This window comes from Cynoglossus semilaevis, chromosome 8 (assembly GCF_000523025.1).
Source record: "Cynoglossus semilaevis isolate Cse_v1.0 chromosome 8, Cse_v1.0, whole genome shotgun sequence".
Lineage (NCBI taxonomy): Eukaryota > Metazoa > Chordata > Actinopteri > Pleuronectiformes > Cynoglossidae > Cynoglossus > Cynoglossus semilaevis.
In genome coordinates, this window is record NC_024314.1 from 26,263,460 (window position 1) to 26,273,872 (window position 10,413).

Sequence of the window (10,413 nt, forward strand, 5' to 3'; positions counted from 1 at the left end):
CAAGCCTGACGATATACAACGTCCTCCGCGTTACTCCATTGTCTCTTATGTGAGCCCAGAGGAGCGTTGATCCATAATCTGATGTTAAAACATTCTGAAAAACACAATTCCTAGCATCGTGGTGAGTATTTAGAGGCCATAAAGGACGTCTGGTGACCACACAAGAGTGGGTACCTAAAAATAAAGCCAACCTCACTTTTGTGAGTTTGCCTGTTCCTATTCATTTGTCAAGGCTTTTCATTTTTAACCTCTGGTTTTCCTCTATTTGGCTATATTTATTGCTGCATCCATCTTCTCGGAGGCTGTTAAATCAATGCCTGCTTTATACCTGTATCCTTGGCTCAAGCGTCTTTTTCCTGAGTCTTTCAAGGAACGAGTCTCCGACCAGTATGTGATGGAGTCGCTGTTTTACTAACGGTGCATTTTTACCTCCGTCGCAGCAACTAAATGCCTGAGTTTGGCTGTGAAGACTGGGTCTGGTTTTCTTTGAGTCTGTTGTACTGCAATAAGGGTCGGAGCCAAATACTGACAGTGAGGATGCAAAATGGCTTCTTCACCCTGGCTGAGCACAAGGACGATTGCCTCCTCAGGCTGTGGATCATTCTCGCTGACTCTAATCACCAGCTAATTAATATTTTAAGTGCTGGCTTACAAAAACACGACTGTTGCTAACCTGTGTGCACCCTATTGATCTGGCTTTTAGAGGCAGTTTGAGATTATTTTTAAAACTGAACATAGCCTGTAATACTGAAGCAAGTGAAAGATAAATGTATTATATTGGCCACTGAGCAGCAACCTGGACAGGATGTCATTTTGTGTCATAACCACAATTGTAGGATTTGACTGGGTCAGTAATGTTGGTGCTCTTTTATAACCATTGTCACGCCTTATAATTTGTACTAAACTACTTATGTTGATGAACAAGGAAAATCAAATTTAAAATCAGTGCAATCAGTCCAAACTATAGGACAAATGGCGAAAAAATGTCCTTGTGCGCCTTCTATTACCGATCTGTCAAATTTAAAATCAGTGCAATCAGTCCAGACTATAGGACAAATGGCCCCTGAGGAGGGTTCTGCCCCCCATTTTGAGAACCACTGGATTACAGTTAGATCTGATGACTTCCTCCATCGTACCTACTTTTTGGCATCGCAGTAAAGGAGTGTATTTGAATGAGAAGAAGGCCCAGTGACCCAGCATCTGCCCGTCTTCAGCTGTTTACCCTGGTTAAAGACGAAGGCCATCCCTGTGGAAATCAGATACACCCGGGAGACGATATCTGTCCATCACAGGACAAGCAAACGGAGACAAACAACAACAACTATTACATTTACAAAGGTTATCTTTAACCTTTGTGTTTCTTTAGTTTGTGGGAACAAGTTTGTTCAACGAGAGGGGAAGCTGGGGAACAAAGAGAGATCACGCTTTTTTTTTTTTTTACCTTATCTATTCTCAAAAAACAGTATCTAACTAATGTTGTTGTTCCAATTAGCACACAACAATTAGCCGAACTAAATCTGTAAAAAACGTAACCAAGCGTCAGTTTTGATTTATCCTGATCTGATCAGTGACATCTGTGTTCATCCTGTCATACTGTATTATATTTAGCTGTTAAACAAATTCAGGTCATGTTTTTTAATTTTTTTTTATCTCATTTACTCACTGATTCCAGGCTCTGGTTTATTCAAGCTGAGATCAATCTACTTCTGAGCTTAAACAATCATCACATCACATAAATCGGTGCCTCTAGCTACACACTCGACATGTTCGTATTTTCATCATCAGTCTAATTGATTCTACTCCCCCCCTCCTTTTTTTAAAACTGCATTAATAAATGAGATTACTGGGTGTGTTGAAGACGGGCTGCAGCCAAAGAGCAAAAAAACAGTCTCGATAAAATCATCTTCCTGAAGACGCGTGCGTTTACAGCTCACTGAGAGGCCACGGAATCAGGCGTGATGCAAAGGCAGTAAATTGAATCAATTCGCTCGCCTCTAAATAGACGTGATGCACGACGCCTGGATGATCAGAGGGATGAGGAGGAATTTTTCCTGTTTAATGATGTTGTTTTGTTTGTGCATTTCTTCTCCTCTGCCTGATAAAGGTTCCAGAAGATCTGGCGTAAAGAGGAAGAGAGACATCAGATAACGCGGCGGCGAGGAGCGAAGTGTCACATGACCTCCTGGGTGCAAACACCGGGGATGAAGTGACAGGCAGTGGTTGACTAGAGGTGAGTGGAGCATATTAAATAGACAAAGTAGCCATGTGGAAAATGGCAAGGGCCATGAAGACACAAAAGCTTGACAGTGTTTGTAAATGCGCACCAGATGTTGAGGCACATCTTTTTCTGGGTTTGGAATTAAAAAACAAAAAAATATTAGTGCACGTAATAAGAAATACAAATGAAAACTTGAATCTGGATTTAAGATGCAAATAAGGACCAACGATCTAGGTTAAAAAACTAACTTTAAAAAATTGGTTCCATAGATAGTCATTGCGTTGAAGACATTTTTCATTGTCCTCAAATAAATATAATAAAAAAGTGAATTATGTTTTTATGACATGATATTTTTTTAGATGTAGTTGTTTGGTGTACCCTTGAAATTTTTTTTTTTTTTTTTCAAATCAGTGTGATTGTCATGTGTTTCCATCATGTCATTGTCGTTGCATGTGTCGTGTTGAAACACTTTCCCACATTAATTCTCTGTTTTGTTGTCGGCGGTTGCTGCTGTCTTTGTGCGACATGTTGCGGTTATTTCACATCCTTTTGTGCAGGTTTGCACATATTTATCAGATTCTTTCTTTTTTTTTGTCTTTCTTCCCACTATCGTCCTTGACTAACCTTGGCCGTCCCCGCGGCGCTTTCCATTCAAGTACATTGTGCTCATGCCCGGGATCTATCTCATATGCATAAATGTTGGCCAGATAGTCTTGATGTTTCTCAGGGACAAGCCTGTCATCGCCGCTGACATATTGATCAACAGTGGCCTTCCTTTTGTGCACACGGTCGGCAACACTTAATGATCAACGTGGAACACAAAGCTTCCAGCGGAGCGGACACATTGACAGCGTGTGATTAAATCAGCAGCAGTGGCAGCATTGTTGACAACAATGATGATAACACTGAGGGCGCTTATCTGAGGGAAGGACGACTGAGGCGGGACACTGCGACGCACGCTCCGACTTGGACGTTCATAGATGTTGATGGGGCAAAAATAAGTTCGTCGTCAAACCAAACCGAGTGGTCGGCCATAAAGAACACTGCGCGGCTTATGGATAATTGTTTCTAGGAATCATATTCCACCTGTCAGTCAGAAGTGCTCTGCATTAGCTGTAATACATCTGAATTAAGAGGCTGGTGGCGCTCTATCCCATCCCCCTCCCCCCCCCCCTCGCCGTAAGCCGTTAAATACATAAATCGGGCTTAAATGAACACACACACCACTTGTCCTGCCTGGTTTGCAGGGTAATTCATCTTCCAACTCCATGATTCTGTTATGCAGTCAAATTGACAAGTAATCCATTGCTGGTGTCCTTGTTGTCAACATTAAGGTCATTTCTGATTGTTGCATTGAATGAACAGACTTTGTAACACCTTGCCGGGGAGCTGGGGGTTGGAGGGGGGGTGAGAGCAGAAGAAGTGGTACAGTGACCTGCACAAGTAGTTCCGTGGTTTGTGCTTCTCTCCGATTTAGAACAAACTCAAACCTAAAATGGCTGCAAATGGTCAGACACTGTTCAGTTTAGATGAAATCCTCTGGTTATTTACCAAGGTGTAACTTATTGTTGGTCAACTCGTGGACCTTGAGTCAACAATGAGTCATTCACTGAAGTGATGTGGTTGACTTAAGTCCCATGAGTCAGTGATGGTGGGCACACTGCGAAAAAAAATTTCATGAAAGTCAAACAGCCTTGAAAACAATTCTCGAACAAACAAAGAATTTTCTTTTTTTTTTTGTACATCACATTCTTAGTCTGGCATCATTTGTTGTTGCTGTTCATGTTTCTCGAATCAACATCCGCTGTTAAATATTTGAATACAGGAAAATATACGGTAAAACCTGCTTCAGTCTTTCAAATGTTGACCTTTCACCTCGACAAAGACTCAGAGCTAGTGCTGGGATACTTGAACAACAACAGAGACGAGCAACTCTAACGAGGCGACGCGCTCCGTGTAAGTGAGTGATTTCAAGCTGCAGCGTCACCTGCTGAGACTCACAAAATAATTGAAAGCAACTCCGTTGTCACCTTCACTCCAAAAAAAAAAATCTTCCTCAGAAGTCAGACGAGTCACGTTGCATCTCCCGGCTTCTTAAAAAATTTGTTTGTCAGAGACGACAAAAGTCGACGACCCGCCGCAACTCTGTTGTTCTCGCGATTTAAATAGATCACACCTCGTTATCCCCGGTACGATTCTTACAAAAGGAGACGAGGAAACAGAAGAGCAAACCTGACGCTGGGGTTTGTTTAGGCTGCTTCCAGAGAGTTCAGCGTACAGTCTTGGATTGTTGGGTCATTGTTCTGCCTGAACGTTAAAAAAAAAAAGATGAATGCACAACATATGTGAGGAGCACTGGCTGCTGTAGGAGCTCAGCAGCTCCCAGCAGCACAACCTATTTACGTAGAGCTGTGGCGGCCATCTGTGCGAGCACAAGGCTTCTGTGTTTGAACAGGCTGCGTATGGACTTGTCATCAGGCTCACAGTAGACCTACACTAAACACTAAACAGTCCCACATCTTGTTCTGTCCGTTTTCTACTGGAAGCTAAGAATTAGTAACTGGTAAATCAGTAACAGCAAATGAGAAATGTACTGGATGTCAAAATAAGAATTATTTATTTATTTTTTTTAATATTTGACACAACACACTGATTTTTTTTGTGCTTGTCTACAGAAAGGTTAAAGGTTGCGTAGCTCAGACCGAAGCTCTATATGAATAATTTTCCCTTATTTAATTTCATGATTGGGGTAGAATTCAATTCTAACATCTTGTACAATTCTTCATTACTGCGAGAACTGTACTCATACAGTACATTTCAGTAGGAAAGAAAACACCCGCTGGGTTCATGTTGTCAGGATATCCAGATAATGTAGACTTTTTATGATCAGACAACATAGGTACAGTTTAACCTTTGACAATTTTTCGATGATTAGCTGACTTACCTGGTACATTTCAGTAGGAAAGAAAACACCCACCGAGTCTTACCCAGAAGTGATGTCACTGTGACAGGTCATTATCAACTGTTTTTACACCTGGATTTTCAGGGTTTTTTTTTCAGGGAAAGCTAAGCTAGCAGTCACCTACAAACACCTCAAAGTATATTAAAAAAACAATTCATATTTAATGAAATATAATTTGACAAAACATCACTAACATAATTTCATCAAGTGGGCCAGATTGAACCCCCTAGCGTGCCAGTTTTGGTCCGCCAGCCGTTTGTTGACACCCCAGGTCTAGAATCTTAAAAATAAAAAAAAATCTTAAAATATGGCATTTGAAATTGTGATTGATTAATTTTATCTGAAATACCTGGGTTTTCTTGAGGTAACCCTGATGTTGTGAAGTAGGAGATGAAAAAAATAAACATCATTGCTGAAATACTGAATCAACAGCAACTTAAAATAAACCTCCTTTCAGGATTCAAGTTCTCTTCTTTCCTGAAGTTCCTTTATATCCTTCCTTTAACTTCATTCAAAGATCAGCTCCAAATCCACCCCTAAAATATTTATTATTTGGCCTTTAAAAAAAAAAAAAAAAGGGGAAAACATTTGCTGTGCCATTATCATCCATCTGCCTTCACGATCGCTCGCTGCTTTTTCCTACGTGCGTTTTCTTTTAACTCACAGCTTGTAATAACTGTCATCTGCCACGCCAATGAGCCGTGCCGCAAAAACCCTCTTTTTATTTATCTGGGCTAATCTTAGATGTGACGAGGCAAAAGGAGAGAGTGAGGAAGTGGAAGCCCCCCCCACCCACTCCCCCCTCCACATTTAGAATCCACAGCCAGTGGGGTGTGTGTGTATGCTCATGTAAATCCCTTCCTACTTTTAGGGTTTACTGTAAAGATGAAAACACGTTTGCTAACATGTCGCTCCGGCTCCGACCGTCTCTGCTGACGTTTGACATCTGTGGCATCAGACGAGAAAAAAAAAAAAAAAAAAACTTTGGGTAATGGAGGAATCTTAAATGCTTGGTGCGACACTGGGTTTTTTCTTCCTCCCTGTTCTTCAGATGTATTGTACTGTTGTGTCCTTGCTACATGCTGGCTACATAATTAGCAACATATCGTGGTCATGCTACAGTGAGCATAGCAAATTCAATACTTAATGAAGTGAGTTCGACACCTGCTGCTACTGTATAGACCAGGGCTGGGCAAACTTTGTGGCAGGTCGGTTCAGTATTGTTTGGATGTAGAATGCTGGGCCAAATAATTTAACTAAAATAATTTGGCACATTTGATGTCTGTGCCCTCTAGTGGCATCAGCAGAAATGACAGTGGATTTGTTGAAATGTATGAAACAGAAGGCTTGACATCAGTCTTTACCATATACCTGTACCAGTGTTTGGTGGGCCGAATGAGAAAACCTAGTGGGCCGTATCTGGCCCACGGGCCATAGTTTGCGATTTTTTTCTCATACATGAAACAGAAGGCTTGACAGCAGTCTTTACCATATCTAGCAGGCCATTTGTGGCCCACGGGCCATAGTTTGGCCATCTCTGATATAGGCACACACACATCTGTATTATAATACAGTGAGAGGAAGTGAAATGTAAATGTGACCATAGAACCTTAGATACTTTCCCATTACCACTTGTTATATTTTCAGGCCAAATTCATTTGAACATAAACAGAGACGTCTGATCTGAAGGCCACAGATTTAATGATGTAACATTTAGAGGCCGACACCTCCTACAGAGCGACTGTACTTAAACTGTGAACTGAATTATAACAAATGTGTTCAGTGCAAACATTTAAAATAGAGCTCTTTATTTAAACAGGTGGGATGAATAAGTGCGAAACCATCGGTAAAAGACGTAAAAGAAGTCGTGACAAAAAGGATCTCAACTTATTGTGAACATTTAATTTAATTAAATTAAAAGGTTTCACTTCAACCTTGTAAAATTAAAGGATTAGTAGATAAAAAAAAGTTAGAGCAAGCTGGAAAAAACCCTTAAAGTTAAAAAAAAAGTATGTGCTTGGAGAAAAATAAAATCCTTGAAATTAACTGATTTGATACAAATCTAGCTAAAGGTTAGCCTAAAGTTAGCTAATTGTTATTAATGAAATGCAATTAAGTCGTCCTGGATAGAAATTAAAAACCACTAAATCATTTTAAACTTAATGATTGAACCTTGAACTAGCAAATTAAATCATTTAAAACAGCTTAGAGTGAGCTAACAGCAGATAATGACAAAATAATAGTAAAAAAAAAAAAATCTTATTTTTATCCCTCTTGTTCAGAAATGTTAATTTCCTAAAAAATCCCTAAAATAAGTTTTTAAATTTATAAAAAATCTTAAATGCTTATCCACGTCCCACACTGAACCCACCAGCCTTACTTTGGACATACCTGACTTCAGGTTGACAGTATGTGTGTGTCCAGGCAAGACATGTTTTCAACATTGTACTTTTTAGGCTACGTGTTAATGTCATGGCTCTACACAGTAATGTACACTGTAAATACCAATACGTGTGTCGGGGAAATTTTAGTTTCATAAATCAAAACTGCAGCTCAGGGACTTTTTCAGTCAACAGTTGACTGGAAACTACAGAGGCTGTGAAAAAGTTTCTGCGCTCCTTCTATAGAACTGGTCTGGACCCCAGCTGTGAATCTCTTGTCTCCCAACTCTAATGTTTACATCCCTAATAAAAGTCAGTGTGGTGCAGCCGGCCCTAAATCAGAGATCTGCTGCTGCCAGAGATGACGGTGGACAATATAAAGCAGCTTTCACGGTGATGGAGAGCAGCGAGGCTCTTTTATTGGCTGGCTGTAGAAGGAGACGCCAGCCGACTGGTTCTGCTGTGTGAATCCAAACGTTCATGAAGCGGTAACTGCAGTTTTTTTTTTTCTTATTTACGGCTCCGGACTTTTTTTTTTTTTTTTTTTTTATTTACGGCTCCGGATGAGTACTTATCATGAACAATAAAGAGATAATGCACTCAGCGTGTTTCTGTTTGCACGATGGCCACTTTTTGTAACTTCAGACTAGAACGATGTCGTACAGTCAGAGGTCAGCGTGTCCTCTGAACTGTCAATTTTTCAATTTTCTTTTTTTTTTTTACATCTGTTTTGTCTGCTAGCCCTGTGATCCTCAACTGGCGGCTCGAGGGCCACATATAGTCCACCAAACCATCGAATTTAATCCATTAATTGATTAAATATTGGACAAAAATTTTCTTTTTGTTTTGTGTTTTTTTGTGTTTTTTTTTTTGAGTATCTGGCAACCAAGGTGTTTGTCCAGAGAAATTATTGCCCTCCGAGAACTAAAGTTGGCGACCCTCTTTCTGGACCGTATAATAAATGTATCTTTTAAGTAAAAAATGATTTGCTTTAAAAGTACAGCGTATCTGCCAAATGGAATTAATAGCGTTTGCTCGCAGGGAAATGTATTATAACTGGCCTCGGTGCATTGGAACTGAATTCAGCCTCCAGACTTGCATTTAATAAAAATAAGTGATAACATCAATCATATATGTAGGGGCTAAATGTTCCTGTGTTTGAGAAAATCTCTAGTACCCGAGTCTGCGACTCACCGTGTTGGGAACGGCGAAGCAGACAAACGTTTAACATGGGGCCACAGGAGTGGGGCATGGAAATACATTTTTTATGTTGGCTGACTTTAAAAATTTAAGCGGTGAAGACGTGAAAACACTTCGCTGAGAATGTTAAATGTGCGTTCTTGTCACAGGTTTGAAGCCAGAACGTGAGCTGGGGCTGTTGAGTATACAGACTCAGATACAGGTCAACCTATAATCAATAATGTAGTGTATATCTGTGGGTCTGAAACCAAAGACTTGGTGGAGTGTGAAAATGTGAGGTGATGCTTAGCCGCCTCTGCTAATGCTGTGTTCTAAGGAGAAGAATCAGCAGCAGAAGAGACCGCAGTACACTACAGTAGCCAGCAGTGAAGAGTTGCTGCTGCCAAATGCACCGAGGGCTGGAAGGAGACGAGCTCTTGCCATCTGGGCACCTCGAGGCGAAGCTGAGAACAAGTCCAGCTCCGTCTCCAGCTCTGCTGCATCTCCAGCGCTCACAAACACACACATATATACACACACACATCGTCTTCATTTTCCTCCCGCCTCTCTCTCTGCTGCTCTTTTGGCCTCTCATCCTATTAAAACCTCCACCGCTGACCTTTTGGTGTCCTCCTCCAGATAACGTTCCAGTTCCTGCTCTCTCTCTCTCTCTCTCTCCTCCCTCGCACTCCGAAGAATTTATCGCTCTTAATTATCCGACTTCGCACTTTAACTTAAATCTAGGATATTTAATCTGGGACTGAACCGGACCATTAGTTACACTCGTCACACGCCGATGCTAATTTATTTAAAGAAGCAGGATTTCCTTGTTGGTGCTGGTGGATTACACTGCGTTTCTATTGTAATGTAGGAAAGAAGACGATGGGATAAGGAAATGTTCCAAATCCGGTTCTTTCTGACTTTGACCCAAACCCAAAAAGCTGCGGAACAAAAATTACGACTTGTTTTAATGGCCCGCAGTCTTTTCAGATGTTTTTTTTTTCCTCCCCTTATTTACATCAGCAACCGCGCATCGGGTAAATATTTTTGGTTGTTGGGGAAACAGAACAGCAAAACAGATGTCTGTTTAAATGTCATGTTTGTCGCTGAGGCTGTGCTGACATTTTAGTCCCAGACTTCCACCTCTCGGATTTGTGTGCTGTGAGTCATTACCAGAACTCGGTTGAGTCGGAGCTGCTGTTGTGAATAAATCTGATCTAATTGATAGCTGACCTATCACATTAATGAGCAAATGACACCAAAACCACAACGGCGCTGCCAAGGTCTTACTACAGCATGTTGGTGTGTGTATGCTCATGTGGGCTCAGGGCTTTGGCCGCCGCAGCCACCGCGCACGCAGTCTGGGCGGCCAGCGGCCGTGGATATTGATAATGGCGTCGGGGACACTCAGCTTCTTGTCTTATTAATCACACCAGGCTGAACAGTGACCTTTCTCTGAGCCCACTGCTCTGGGCTGAGCCACATCCCTTGCCTCTGTCGCCCCCTGGGAGCAGCAGGCTGACATCACTCACCCCGTGTCCGCTAATGTCAGCCCCAAGCCTGGCCAAAGCATCTCACCGGCCCCTGCTCGGCGGCCCGGACGAGGCGCCCGGTCTGACAGAGACATTGATCACTCAGGAAGCCGGGGTTGTCTGGGGGATGGAGGGGGTGTG

The 10,413-nt window shown here is 41.7% G+C and overlaps 1 long non-coding RNA gene across 2 annotated transcripts in view; it reads left to right on the forward strand.

Moving 5' to 3' along the window:
• Nucleotides 1-1,649: 1,649 nt before the first annotated feature.
• The window catches only part of LOC107988864 (uncharacterized), a 133,577-nt gene continuing 124,813 nt past the window's right edge, over nt 1,650-10,413 (forward strand). For both annotated transcript variants that reach the window (XR_001760374.2, XR_001760373.2), the window contains exon 1: nt 1,650-2,230. This is a non-coding gene — a long non-coding RNA (uncharacterized LOC107988864). The remainder of the gene's footprint in view (nt 2,231-10,413) is intronic.